Here is a 15597-nt window from a genome sequence, read left to right as displayed (position 1 = left end):
ATTTTAGGGAGCTGAACCGTATCACGATTCGCGATCCCTATCCCCTTCCTCTGATCCCGGACCTCTTCAACCAAATTGTTGGGGCCAAGGTGTTTTCCAAATTGGATCTGAGAGGCGCGTACAACCTGGTCAGGGTCAGAGAGGGGGATGAATGGAAAACGGCCTTTAATACCCCTAACGGGCATTTCGAGAATCTTGTTATGCCTTTCGGCCTGATGAATGCTCCGGCCGTCTTTCAGCATTTTGTTAATAGTATTTTCTATCATTTAATGGGGAAATTTGTATTGGTGTATCTTGATGATATTTTGATTTTTTCCCCTGATGTTCAGACCCATCAGGATCATCTTTTTCAGGTCCTGCAGATACTGCGGGAAAATAAACTGTATGCCAAGCTGGAGAAATGTCTTTTTATGGTATCGGAGATTCAATTTCTGGGTTTTCTCCTCTCTGCTTCTGGTTTTCGCATGGATCCGGAGAAGGTCCGTGCTGTGCTGGAGTGGGAGCTTCCTGAAAATCAGAAGGCATTGATGCGCTTTCTGGGTTTTGCTAACTACTACAGAAAGTTCATTTTGAATTATTCCTCTATTGTCAAACCCCTTACTGACATGACAAAAAAGGGGACGGATTTTTCCTCTTGGTCGGAGGAGGCGCTTGCAGCCTTTTCTAAGATTAAAGAGAGTTTTGCGTCTGCTCCCATCTTGGTGCATCCCGATGTTTCCTTACCTTTTATTGTTGAGGTGGATGCTTCCGAGGTGGGTGTGGGTGCAGTTTTGTCCCAGGGCCCCTCTCCTGCCAAATGGCGACCTTGTGCCTTTTTCTCTAGAAAACTCTCCCCGGCAGAGAGAAACTATGATGTGGGAGATAGGGAGTTGTTGGCCATCAAGTTGGCTTTCGAGGAATGGCGTCATTGGTTGGAGGGGGCCAGGCACCCTATCACCGTTTTTACCGACCATAAGAATCTGGCGTACTTGGAGTCGGCCAGGCGTATGAATCCGAGACAGGCCAGATGGTCTCTGTTCTTCTCCAGATTCAATTTTGTTGTTACTTTCCGCCCTGGGATCAAGAATGTGAAGGCTGATGCTCTCTCTCGCTGTTTTCCGGGAGGAGGAAACTCTGAGGACCCGGGTCCCATTTTGGCGGAGGGGGTAGTTGTTTCTGCTCTATATTCCGATTTGGAGGCCGAGGTCCAGGCTGCCCAGTCTGAGGCACCTGCCCGTTGTCCCTCCGGGAAGTTGTTCGTGCCTCCTGAGCTACGTCACAAACTCTTTAAGGAACATCATGATACGGTTCTTGCTGGTCACCCCGGGAGTAGAGCCACGGTAGATCTCATTGCTCGGAGATTTTGGTGGCCGGCTCTTCGTAAGTCTGTGGAGGGTTTTGTGGCGGCTTGTGAGACGTGCGCTCGCGCTAAGGTCCCTCGTTCACGACCTTCAGGTTCCCTTCTCCCGTTACCCATACCTTCCCGTCCTTGGACACACCTGTCCATGGACTTTATCACGGATCTTCCTCGTTCCTCGGGGAAGTCGGTGATCCTGGTGGTCGTGGACCGTTTTAGCAAGATGGCTCATTTCGTTCCTTTCCCTGGTTTACCCAATGCTAAAACGTTGGCGCAAGCTTTTGTCGATCATATTGTTAAATTGCACGGCATTCCCTCTGAGATTGTTTCCGATAGAGGCACGCAGTTTGTGTCCAGGTTCTGGAAGGCTTTCTGTTCTCGCCTGGGGGTTCGGCTGTCCTTCTCTTCTGCTTTTCACCCGCAGTCGAATGGTCAGACTGAGCGCCTCAATCAGAATCTGGAGACATATTTGCGCTGTTTTGTGGCAGAGAACCAGGAGGATTGGTGTTCATTTCTCCCTCTTGCTGAGTTTGCTTTGAACAACCGTCGTCAGGAATCTTCTGATAAGTCACCATTTTTTGGTGCATATGGGTTCCATCCGCAGTTTGGGACATTCTCGGGAGGGGCTCTTTCTGGTTTACCTGAGGAGGAGAGATTTTCCTCGTCTTTGTCTACCATTTGGCAAAAGATTCAGAGTAATCTCAGAAAGATGAGTGAGAAGTATAAGCGTGTGGCTGATAAGAGACGTGTGCCTGGTCCGGACCTGAATGTGGGTGATCTGGTGTGGTTGTCTACAAGAAATATTAAACTGAAGGTTCCCTCCTGGAAATTGGGTCCCAAGTTTATTGGGCCTTATAAAATTTTGTCAGTCATCAATCCTGTTGCCTTCCGCCTTGATCTTCCACGGGTTTGGAAGATACATAATGTATTTCACAGATCTCTCTTAAAACCATATGTCCAGCCCACGGTACCCTCCTCTTTGCCTCCTCCTCCGATTTTGGTTGATGGCAATCTGGAGTTTGAGGTTTCCAGAATTGTGGACTCTCGCATTGTCCGCTGTTCTCTTCAGTACCTCGTTCATTGGAAGGGTTATGGTCCTGAGGAGAGGATGTGGGTTCCGATGTCGGACATTAAAGCCACTCGCCTTATCAGGGCATTTCATAGGGCTCATCCTGGGAAGGTGGGTCCTGGGTGTCCGGAGTCCACCCGTAGAGGGGGGGGGGTACTGTCACTACAAGAGCTTTGAGACATTCTCACAGCTCTGTGTCTCCACCCCTGTGATGATGTCACTTAGAGTTTAGAGGTGTTCTCACTGTTCTGTCTCTCCGCCCCTGTGATGAGGTCTTACTCTCAGCTGTTCCTCCTGCGTTTGATTTCCCTGTCTTTAAATCACCCCTCCTCCTATTGCAGGGCGTGGATTATACTTCTCTTTTCAGTTGTAGCTCTGCCTTGAGTATCTTCACTTCTTTAGCTACTAGTTCTCTGGACCTGTGTTCTGCTGCTGCAAGCACTCCGGATATTGCCAGCGGCCCTTGGATCCGTCTTCTCTGCGGCTACAGCTCCATCAGCTAAGTGTGCAGACTTTGTTGTGTACCTGGTGTTTTCCTGACTGGATCTGAGGTGGCCACGGTTCCCTCCATATTCTGAGCAGGGCATCGGTGGCCGTGCCCCTTCCACTATTGTAGGGGGTACAGGGCTCATCAGTCAAAGGTACGTGGGCATGCCTCGTTCCACCATTTGGATCCGGGCATGTTTTTAGCAGCATAGGGAGAGTGTTGAGGGTCTGACAGGGGTCACCCTTTCTCTTCCCTAGTTTGGGTCCGGTCAGTAGCTCTTCTTACTGTGTATGCTCTGGTTACCCTTAAACAGCCGTGACAGCTGCTGACGGCCACCACTCAGAGGACATGGCAGCATATATACATATTTAGCTGCCTAAAGGGAAGCATGACATTTTTGGTATATCAGCATAGGATGGCAGAACTGCATGGACAGCAGAGAGGGATCTATGGGTGAAGGAAGTTCAATCATTTTGATTCAATTTGAGGGCAAATGGGAGAAAATGAATATGTAGAGAGGTAGGTATGGTCAGCCCTGCTCATGTAATCTCTATAGACTGAATAACTTTGGGTATCATTGTTTATGAATAATAATACTGTCACTGTGCGGTTCAGTGTGACAGTTGTGAATGTGTAGGCTGACTGCATGCCCTCTCGCATACTGGCTGCAGGCTAACTCCTGTGTTTGATGGTTGCTTGAGGCTGCGTGCTGGCTTATGTAAACTATGCCCGTGAATGTGTGTACTCCCCTACAGTTCCTGCCATTGTTGCCGTGTAAGCTAGCTGCAGGCTCCCTCACGTACTGCTTGCAGGCTTACACCTGTGTATGCTTGTTGCTTGGGACTGCATGCTGGCTGCGGTGCTGTGTGTGAACTGTGTCCTGTGTTTGTTTGGGTTCCAGTCCTGTTGTCTGTGGTTCTCCGCAGGTAGAAGCCAAGTGTACCACACCTTCCTCGAGGTGAGACCAATGAGCCCTCAGCCCAGTTCATTCCCACCACCAGGGGATCTGTGAAGAACGGGGCTTGCTGGCTCTCCGCCCTCTGGGTTTTGCCTTTGGTCTGCCGGTACACTTGGTTCTGTGGTAGATCTACCACTATTGCCCAACCGGCATATGTTACTGTCATGCTCTTTATTACATGTGTAATAAGTATTCTGTGGGTCCCTGGTCTGAATCTTGCCTGTGTCCTGTTTGCAAGATGTCCTGGAGGTCTGCCTTGGGCCTCCGTCATGTGACAAATACTTATAACTGCAAATGGATGGCACTGTATATACAGTTTGATGAAATAGCGGAGTATGTGAAAGACTCTAAAGAATAAAATTGCTAAGCTAATAACACGGTATGTATGCTATCATACAATATTATTAACATTAAAGTGTACCTTCAGCCAAATAGCCACATTGTTTCAATATCCATGTTTAGTAAGCTATTTTCTCCAAAGCTCAGATTTTTCCTACAGATATCTCAAGTGTTTGTAAATCTTTGCATCTCATGAAAGCACCATCTGGTTTCAAAGTCTATTGCATCCTATTGCCACATACTGAAAAGTAAAGCTGATATTGTAGAGGAATGACACCAAGAAATGCATGGAATTGTACCTCTTTGGTTATTTCATTGAGGAAGAAGGTCCTGGCAGGGCAGTACCCACACTACATGGCCAAAAATATGTGGACATCTGATAATGCCACCTACAGTATATTAGTTGTTAGACATCTCATTTAAAAAACCATACGAGGTGGACCTCTGCCCTCCTTTGTGTCGCTGTAACAGCCTCTACTCTACTCTTAGGCCTCTTTCACACGAGCGTGACGGATTAGGTCCGGATGCACTCAGGGTGAGTTCAGTGAAACTCGCACCATTTTGCAAGCAAATTCAGTCAGTTTTAGTAACATAGTAACATAGTACATAAGGCCGAAAAAAGACATTTGTCCATCCAGTTCAGCCTGTTATCCTGCAAGTTGATCCAGAGGAAGGCAAAAAAAACAACTGTGAGGTAGAAGCCAATTTTCCCCACTTTAGGGAAATGAAAAATTCCTTCCCGACTCCAATCAGGCAATCAGAATAACTCCCTGGATCAACGACCCCTATCTAGTGGCTATAGCCAGTAATATTATTATGCTCCAGAAATACATCCAGGCCCCTCCTGAATTCCTTTATTGTACTCACCATCACCACCTCCTCAGGCAGAGACTTCCATAGTCTCACTGCTCTTACCGTAAAGAATCCTCTTCTATGTTTGTGTACAAACCTTCTTTCCTCCAGACGCAGAGGATGTCCCCTCGTCACAGTCACAGTCCTGGGGATAAATAGCTGATGGGAGAGATCTCTGTACTGACCCCTGATATATTTATACATATTAATTAGATCTCCCTTCAGTCATCTTTTTTCTAAAGTGAAAACCCTAATTTTGATCATCTTTCAGGGTACTGTAGTTGCCCCATTCCAGTTATTACTTTAGTTGCCCTCCTCTGGACCCTCTCCAGCTCTGCTATGTCTGCCTTGTTTACAGGAGCCCAGAACTGTACACAGTACTCCATGTGTGGTCTGACTAGTGATTTGTAAAGTGGTAGGACTATGTTCTTATCACAGGCATCTATGCCCCTTTTGATGCAACCCATTATCTTATTGGCCTTGGCAGCAGCTGCCTGAGGCTACTTTCACACTAGCGTTCGGGTGTCCTCTTGTGAGCTCCGTTTGAAGGGGCTCACAAGCGGCCCCGAACGCTTCCATCCAGCCCTAATGACTTCTGAGTGCTTGCCGATCCGCTCAAAATGCATCAGTCTGGCAGCGTTTGGCCTCCGCTCCGCTCAGCAGGCGGACACCTGAACGCTGCTTGCAGCGTTCGGGTGTCCGTCTGGCCGTGCGGAGGCAAGCGGATCCGTCCAGACTTACAATGTAAGTCAATGGGGACGGATCCGTTTGAATATGACACACTATGGCTCAATTTTCAAACGGATCCGTCCCCCATTGACTTTCAATGTAAAGTCTGGATGGATCCGTCTGAGGCTACTTTCACACTTAGAAATTTTTTATCAATATAATGCAGACGGATCCGTTCTGAACGGAGCCACCGTCTGCATTATATGAGCAGATCCGTCTCAGACGGATCCGCTCTGAACGCAAGTGTGAAAGTAGCCTGACACAGGTTTTTGCAACTTAGTTTGCTGTTTATTAAAGTTCCTAGATCCTTTTCCATGTCAGTGTTACCGAGTGTTTTACCATTTAGTATGTACGGGTGACTTGCATTATTCCTTCCCATGTGCATAACTTTACATTTGTCAGTGTAAAACCTCATCTGCCACTTATCTGCCCAAGCCTCCAATCTATCCAGATCCCTCTGTAGTAGTATACTGTCCTCTTCAGTGTAAATTACTTTACACAGTTTAGTGTCATCTGCGAAAATTGATATTTTACTGTGCAAGCCTTCTACAAGATCATTAATAAATATATTGAAGAGAATAGGGCCCAATACTGGCCCCTGAGGTACCCCACTAGTGACAGTGACCCAATCTGAGTGTGTACCGTTAATAACCACCCTCTGTTTTCTATCATTGAGCCAGTTACTTACCTACATACTGACGTTTTCTCCCAGTCCGAGCATTCTCATTTTATACACTATCCTTTTATGTGGTACAGTGTCATGCTTTGGAGAAGTCCAAATATACGACATCCATTGATTCGCCGCTGTCAAGTCTAGAACTTACCTCCTCATAGAAACTGATTAAATTAGTTTGGCATGACCGATCCCTCACAAAGCCATGCTGATATGGCGTTATTTGCTTATTTCCGTTGAGATGCTCTAAGATACCATCTCTCAGACAACCTTCAAACAGTTTACCCACAACAGATGTTAAACTTACCGGCCTATAGTTTCCAGGCTCTGTTTTTGGACCCTTTTTGAATATTGGCACCACATTTATTTTTATTTTTATATAAATATTTTATTCGTTACAATAGAAAATCATCTCAATGTTACATTCATGGTATTATAAAATCCATAAGTCCGTCAATTCTAATTTATGAACATAATTAACAATAATTTCATATAGGTGTCCATAATTAAATAAATATTAAAAATCAAGTGGGGATCTCACATACTGGGGGAAAAGCAGGATCCACCCGACGTCCAGAGCTTACTCAAACGGATACACGAAACCTCCCTTTTGACATAATATTATCTATACAAGGCAGGGATCAGAGGCCCGCACCCAGACGGTCGCTAGGCAACAAGCGCGCACCACGTGCGCCTACTTCCGAAAATGGGTGAACACAATCGGCAGGATTAACAATCATGTATCCAGTCACCTGATACACAGACCATGCATACCCGACTTACAGCAATCTTTAATCCCTAACCTTTCATAAAGCGGGAAAGGGGGTCCAGCAGTCTTCTATCACAACGGTGGAAAACCCACTCGTATATTTTACTGCCTCATCCCCATATAATTAAAAGTTGAATATTAATGCCCTGCATAGCCGTGCCTCACGTGTACTCAAATTGGTGTCTCATATGCCAGAAGACTCGGATCGAGTGTCACACGGCAGTCACCGACAGCAAAGAAAAAAAGAAAAATGTGGACAGAGACATAGCCAAAGCTGACTCTGTCCCATTGAAAGGACGCATGCTAACACCCATACCACACATGTGTCATATCACTGCCCGCAGTCCAACCTCATGTCTGACAGGAAGAGCCGCATCTCGGGTCACACCCGCTACCCAGCCCCTCCGAGGATCCGAGCCCCGGACCCCCGCCCATAAGCCACACAATACCATAGAAAGATCAAAAGGAAGAAAAAAAGATTAACCATTTTTTTTTGGTGACGGTGGGTCCTGCCATCCCCCAGCACTCCTAGAGATACTCCAATGCTCAGATGTAGCTTCACATAATTCAGAGTTACAATTCATATAGAAAAGACCAGACTAATGAGATCTTCATTTATTTCTTTCCTTACAGTTCTATTTATCCACATTGGTTTCTTTTTGTTCCTTAACCTTTTATTCCCATACGGTATGTACCTCTCACAATGAGATTTTAGGATGCTTTTAAAGATATCACATTTTGTGGCTGTATTTTTATTTTTGAGGACTTTATCCCATTTAGTTAGGCCTATGGCCTCTTAGTTGGCTAAATTTAGCTTTTTTGAAGTTTGGTATTTTTGTTCCTCCCTGTAGAAACGCTCTTTTGAATGATATTTGGAATGTTATTACTTTATGGTCACTATTTCCCAGGTGTCCCCCGACCTGCACATCTGTTGTTCTGTCAGGCCTATTGGTTAATACTAAGTCCAGTATGGCCGTCCCTCTAGTCGGGTCCTGAACCAGTTTGGAGAGGTAATTGTCTTTGGTTATTGCCAAGTACCTGTTTCCTTTATGAGATATACAAGTTTCAGTTTCCCAGTCTATATCTGGGTAGTTGAAGTCCCCCATAATAACCTCATTATGATTTGCCGCCTCGTCTATCTCGTTTAGTAGCAGATTTTCTGTGGACTCTGGTATATTAGGTGGTTAATAGTAAACTCCTATTAGTAGAGTTGAGCGAACACCTGGATGTTCGGGTTCGAGAAGTTCGGCCGAACTTCCCGGAAATGTTCGGGTTCGGGATCCGAACCCGATCCGAACTTCGTCCCGAACCCGAACCCCATTGAAGTCAATGGGGACCCGAACTTTTCGGTACTAAAAAGGCTGTAAAACAGCCCAGGAAAGGGCTAGAGGGCTGCAAAAGGCAGCAACATGTAGGTAAATCCCCTGCAAACAAATGTGGATAGGGAAATGAATTAAAATAAAAATGAAATAAATAAAAATTAACCAAAATCAATTGGAGAGAGGTCCCATAGCAGAGAATCTGGCTTCACGTCACCCACCACTGGAACAGTCTATTCTCAGATATTTAGACCCCGGCACCCAGGCAGAGGAGAGACGTCCCGTAACAGAGAATCTGTCTTCATGTCAGCAGAGAATCAGTCTGCATGTCATAGCAGAGAATCAGGCTTCACGTCAGCCACCACTGCAACAGTCCATTGTCATAAATTTAGGCCCAGCACCCAGGCAGAGGAGAGAGGTCCCGTAACAGACAATCTGGCTTCATGTCAGCAGAGAATTAGTCTGCATGTCATAGCAGAGAATCAGGCTTCACGTCAGCCACCAATGCAACAGTCCATTGTCAGATATTTAGGCCCAGCACCCAGGCAGAGGAGAGAGGTCCCGTAACAGAGGATCTGGCTTAATGTCAGCAGAGAATCAGTCTGCATGTCATAGCAGAAAATCAGGTTTCACGTCAGCCACCACTGCAACAGTCCATTGTCAGATATTTAGGCCCAGCACCCAGGCAGAGGAGAGAGGTCCCGTAACAGACAATCTGGCTTCATGTCAGCAGAGAATCAGTCTTCATATCATAACAGAGAATCAGGCTTCACGTCACCCACCACTGTAAGAGTCCATTTTCATAAATTTAGGCCCAGCACCCAGGCAGAGGAGAGAGGTCCCGTAACAGACAATCTGGCTTCATGTCAGCAGAGAATCAGTCTTCATGTCATAGCAGAGAATCAGGCTTCACGTCAGCCACCACTGCAACAGTCCATTGGCATATATTTAGGCCCAGCACCCAGGCAGAGGAGAGAGGTCCCGTAACAGACAATCTGGCTTCATGTCAGCAGAGAATTAGTCTGCATGTCATAGCAGAGAATCAGGCTTCACGTCAGCCACCAATGCAACAGTCCATTGTCAGATATTTAGGCCCAGCACCCAGGCAGAGGAGAGAGGTCCCGTAACAGAGGATCTGGCTTCATGTCAGCAGAGAATCAGTCTGCATGTCATAGCAGAAAATCAGGCTTCACGTCAGCCACCACTGCAACAGTCCATTGTCAGATATTTAGGCCCAGCACCCAGGCAGAGGAGAGAGGTCCCGTAACAGACAATCTGGCTTCATGTCAGCAGAGAATCAGTCTTCATATCATAGCAGAGAATCAGGCTTCACGTCACCCACCACTGTAAGAGTCCATTTTCATAAATTTAGGCCCAGCACCCAGGCAGAGGAGAGAGGTCCCGTAACAGACAATCTGGCTTCATGTCAGCAGAGAATCAGTCTTCATATCATAGCAGAGAATCAGGCTTCACGTCAGCCACCACTGCAACAGTCCATTGTCATAAATTTAGGCCAAGCACCCAGGCAGAGGAGAGAGGTCCCGTAACAGACAATCTGGCTTCATGTCAGCAGAGAATCAGTCTTCATATCATAACAGAGAATCAGGCTTCACGTCACCCACCACTGTAAGAGTCCATTTTCATAAATTTAGGCCCAGCACCCAGGCAGAGGAGAGAGGTCCCGTAACAGACAATCTGGCTTCATGTCAGCAGAGAATCAGTCTTCATGTCATAGCAGAGAATCAGGCTTCACGTCAGCCACCACTGCAACAGTCCATTGGCATATATTTAGGCCCAGCACCCAGGCAGAGGAGAGAGGTCCCGTAACAGACAATCTGGCTTCATGTCAGCAGAGAATTAGTCTGCATGTCATAGCAGAGAATCAGGCTTCACGTCAGCCACCAATGCAACAGTCCATTGTCAGATATTTAGGCCCAGCACCCAGGCAGAGGAGAGAGGTCCCGTAACAGACAATCTGGCTTCATGTCAGCAGAGAATCAGTCTGCATGTCATAGCAGAAAATCAGGCTTCACGTCAGCCACCACTGCAACAGTCCATTGGCATATATTTAGGCCCAGCACACAGGCAGAGGAGAGAGGTCCCGTAACAGACAATCTGGCTTCATGTCAGCAGAGAATCAGTCATCATATCATAGCAGAGAATCAGGCTTCACGTCACCCACCACTGCAACAGTCCATTGTCATAAATTTAGGCCCAGCACCCAGGCAGAGGAGAGAGGTCCCGTAACAGAAAATCTGGCTTCATGTCAGCAGAGAATTAGTCTGCATGTCATAGCAGAGAATCAGGCTTCACGTCAGCCACCAATGCAACTGTCCATTGTCAGATATTTAGGCCCAGCACCCAGGCAGAGGAGAGAGGTCCCGTAACAGAGGATCTGGCTTCATGTCAGCAGAGAATCAGTCTGCATGTCATAGCAGAAAATCAGGCTTCACGTCAGCCACCACTGCAACAGTCCATTGTCAGATATTTAGGCCCAGCACCCAGGCAGAGGAGAGAGGTCCCGTAACAGACAATCTGGCTTCATGTCAGCAGAGAATCAGTCTTCATATCATAGCAGAGAATCAGGCTTCACGTCACCCACCACTGTAAGAGTCCATTTTCATAAATTTAGGCCCAGCACCCAGGCAGAGGAGAGAGGTCCCGTAACAGACAATCTGGCTTCATGTCAGCAGAGAATCAGTCTGCATGTCATAGCAGAGAATCAGGCTTCACGTCAGCCACCACTGCAACAGTCCTTTGTCATAAATTTAGGCCCAGCACCCAGGCAGAGGAGAGAGGTCCCAAAACAGACAATCTGGCTTCATGTCAGCAGAGAATCAGTCTTCATATCATAGCAGAGAATCAGGCTTCACGTCACCCACCACTGTAAGAGTCCATTTTCATAAATTTAGGCCCAGCACCCAGGCAGAGGAGAGAGGTCCCGTAACAGACAATCTGGCTTCATGTCAGCAGAGAATCAGTCTGCATGTCATAGCAGAGAATCAGGCTTCACGTCAGCCACCACTGCAACAGTCCATTGGCATATATTTAGGCCCAGCACCCAGGCAGAGGAGAGAGGTCCCGTAAAAGACAATCTGGCTTCATGTCAGCAGAGAATCAGTCTTCATATCATAGCAGAGAATCAGGCTTCACGTCACCCACCACTGCAACAGTCCATTGTCATAAATTTAGGCCCAGCACCCAGGCAGAGGAGAGAGGTCCCGTAACAGACAATCTGGCTTCATGTCAGCAGAGAATCAGTCTTCATATCATAGCAGAGAATCAGGCTTCACGTCACCCACCACTGCAACAGTCCATTGTCATAAATTTAGGCCCAGCACCCAGGCAGAGGAGAGAGGTCCCGTAACAGACAATCTGGCTTCATGTCAGCAGAGAATTAGTCTGCATGTCATAGCAGAGAATCAGGCTTCACGTCAGCCACCACTGCAACAGTCCATTGGCATATATTTAGGCCCAGCACACAGGCAGAGGAGAGAGGTCCCGTAACAGAGGATCTGGCTTCATGTCAGCAGAGAATCAGTCTGCATGTTATAGCAGAAAATCAGGCTTCACGTCAGCCACCACTGCAACAGTCCATTGTCAGATATTTAGGCCCAGCACCCAGGCAGAGGAGAGAGGTCCCGTAACAGAGGATCTGGCTTCATGTCAGCAGAGAATCAGTCTGCATGTCATAGCAGAGAATCAGGCTTCACGTCACCCAACATTGGAACAGTCCATTGGCATATATTTAGGCCCCGGCACCCAGACAGAGGAGAGGTTCATTCAACTTTGGTTAGCCTCGCAATATAATGGTAAAATGAAAATAAAAATTGGATTGAATGAGGAAGTGCCCTGGAGTACAATAATATATGGTTAAGGGGAGGTAGTTAATGTCTAATCTGGACAAGGGACGGACAGGTCCTGTGGGATCCATGCCTGGTTCATTTTTATGAACGTCAACTTGTCCACATTGGCTGTAGACAGGCGGCTGCGTTTGTCTGTAATGACGCCCCCTGCCGTGCTGAATACACGTTCAGACAAAACGCTGGCCGCCGGGCAGGCCAGCACCTCCAAGGCATAAAAGGCTAGCTCTGGCCACGTGGACAATTTAGAGACCCAGAAGTTGAATGGGGCCGAACCATCAGTCAGTACGTGGAGGGGTGTGCACAAGTACTGTTCCACCATGTTAGTGAAATGTTGCCTCCTGCTAACACGTTGCGTATCAGGTGGTGGTGCAGTTAGCTGTGGCGTGTTGACAAAAGTTTTCCACATCTCTGCCATGCTAACCCTGCCCTCAGAGGAGCTGGCCGTGACACAGCTGCCTTGGCGACCTCTTGCTCCTCCTCTGCCTTGGCCTTGGGCTTCCACTTGTTCCCCTGTGACATTTGGGAATGCTCTCAGTAGCGCGTCTACCAACGTGCGCTTGTACTCGCGCATCTTCCTATCACGCTCCAGTGCAGGAAGTAAGGTGGGCACATTGTCTTTGTATCGTGGATCCAGCAGGGTGGCAACCCAGTAGTCCGCACACGTTAAAATGTGGGCAACTCTGCTGTCGTTGCGCAGGCACTGCAGCATGTAGTCGCTCATGTGTGCCAGGCTGCCCAGGGGTAAGGACAAGCTGTCCTCTGTGGGAGGCGTATCGTCATCGTCCTGCCTTTCCCCCCAGCCACGCACCAGTGATGGGCCCGAGCTGCGTTGGGTGCCACCCCGCTGTGACCATGCTTTATCCTCATCCTCCTCCACCTCCTCCTCATCCTCGTCCTCCTCGTCCTCCAGTAGTGGGCCCTGGCTGGCCACATTTGTACCTGGCCTCTGCTGTTGCAAAAAACCTCCCTCTGAGTCACTTCGAAGAGACTGGCCTGAAAGTGCTAAAAATGACCCCTCTTCCTCTTCCTCCTCCTCCTCCTCCTGGGCCACCTCCTCTTCCATCATCGCCCTAAGTGTTTTCTCAAGGAGACATAGAAGTGGTATTGTAACGCTGATAACGGCGTCATCGCCACTGGCCATGTTGGTGGAGTACTCGAAACAGCGCAACAGGGCACACAGGTCTCGCATGGAGGCCCAGTCATTGGTGGTGAAGTGGTGCTGTTCCGCAGTGCGACTGACCCGTGCGTGCTGCAACTGAAACTCCACTATGGCCTTCTGCTGCTCGCACAGTCTGTCCAGCATGTGCAAGGTGGAGTTCCACCTGGTGGGCACGTCGCATATGAGGCGGTGAGCGGGAAGGCCGAAGTTACGCTGTAGCGCAGACAGGCGAGCAGCGGCAGGATGTGAACGCCGGAAGCGCGAACAGACGGCCCGCACTTTATGCAGCAGCTCTGACATGTCGGGGTAGTTGTGAATGAACTTCTGCACCACCAAATTCAGCACATGCGCCAGGCAAGGGATGTGCGTCAAACCGGCCAGTCCCAGAGCTGCAACGAGATTTCGCCCATTATCGCACACCACCAGGCCGGGCTTGAGGCTCACCGGCAGCAACCACTCGTCGGTCTGTTGTTCTATACCCCGCCACAACTCCTGTGCGGTGTGGGGCCTGTCCCCCAAACATATGAGTTTCAGAATGGCCTGCTGACGTTTACCCCGGGCTGTGCTGAAGTTGGTGGTGAAGGTGTGTGGCTGACTGGATGAGCAGGTGGAAGAAGAGGAGGAGGAAGCCGAGAAGGAGGAGGTGGCAATAGGAGGCAAAGAATGTTGCCCTGCGATCCTTGGCGGCGGAAGGACGTGCGCCAAACAGCTCTCCGCCTGGGGCCCAGCTGCCACTACATTTACCCAGTGTGCAGTTAGGGAGATATAGCGTCCCTGGCCGTGCTTACTGGTCCACGTATCTGTGGTTAGGTGGACCTTGCTACAGATGGCGTTGCGCAGTGCACACTTGATTTTATCGGATACTTGGTTGTGCAGGGAAGGCACGGCTCTCTTGGAGAAGTAGTGGCGGCTGGGAACAACATACTGTGGGACAGCAAGCGACATGAGCTGTTTGAAGCTGTCTGTGTCCACCAGCCTAAATGACAGCATTTCATAGGCCAGTAGTTTAGAAATGCTGGCATTCAGGGCCAGGGATCAAGGGTGGCTAGGTTGGAATTTTACGCTTTCTCTCAAATGTTTGTGAGATGGAGAGCTGAACGCTGCCGTGTGACATGGTTGAGACGCTTGGTGACGGAGGTGGTGGTGGTGTTGGTGGTACATCCCCTGTTTGCTGGGCGGCAGGTGCCAACGTTCCTCCAGAGGCGGAGGAAGAGGCCGAGGCGGCAGCAGCAGAAGAGGCCGAGGCGGCAGCAGCAGAAGAGGCCGAGGCGGCAGCAGCAGAAGAGGTAGCAGGGGGAGCCTGAGTGACTTCCTTGGTTTTAAGGTGTTTACTCCACTGCAGTTCATGCTTTGCATGCAGGTGCCTGGTCATGCAGGTTGTGCTCAGGTTCAGAACGTTAATGCCTCGCTTCAGGCTCTGATGGCACAGCGTGCAAACCACTCGGGTCTTGTCGTCAGCACATTGTTTGAAGAAGTGCCATGCCAGGGAACTCCTTGAAGCTGCCTTTGGGGTGCTCAGTCCCAGATGGCGGCGGTCAGTAGCAGGCGGAGTCTCTTGGCGGCGGGTGTTCTGCTTTTGCCCACTGCTCCCTCTTTTGCTATGCTGTTGGCTCGGTCTCACCACTGCCTCTTCCTCCGAACTGTGAAAGTCAGTGGCACGACCTTCATTCCATGTGGGGTCTAGGACCTCATCGTCCCCTGCATCGTCTTCCACCCAGTCTTGATCCCTGACCTCCTGTTCAGTCTGCACACTGCAGAAAGACGCAGCAGTTGGCACCTGTGTTTCGTCATCATCAGAGACATGCTGAGGTGGTATTCCCATGTCCTCATCATCAGGAAACATAAGTGGTTGTGCGTCAGTGCAGTCTATGTCTTCCACCGCTGGGATAGGGCTAGGTGGATGCCCTTGGGAAACCCTGCCAGCAGAGTCTTCAAACAGCATAAGAGACTGCTGCATAACTTGAGGCTCAGACAGTTTCCCTGATATGCATGGGGGTGATGTGACAGACTGATGGGGTAGGTTTTCAGGCGCCATCTGTGC

This window comes from Bufo gargarizans, chromosome 7 (assembly GCF_014858855.1).
Source record: "Bufo gargarizans isolate SCDJY-AF-19 chromosome 7, ASM1485885v1, whole genome shotgun sequence".
Lineage (NCBI taxonomy): Eukaryota > Metazoa > Chordata > Amphibia > Anura > Bufonidae > Bufo > Bufo gargarizans.
The sequence above is the reverse complement of the archived record's forward strand: the minus strand, read 5'-3'. Positions refer to the sequence as shown.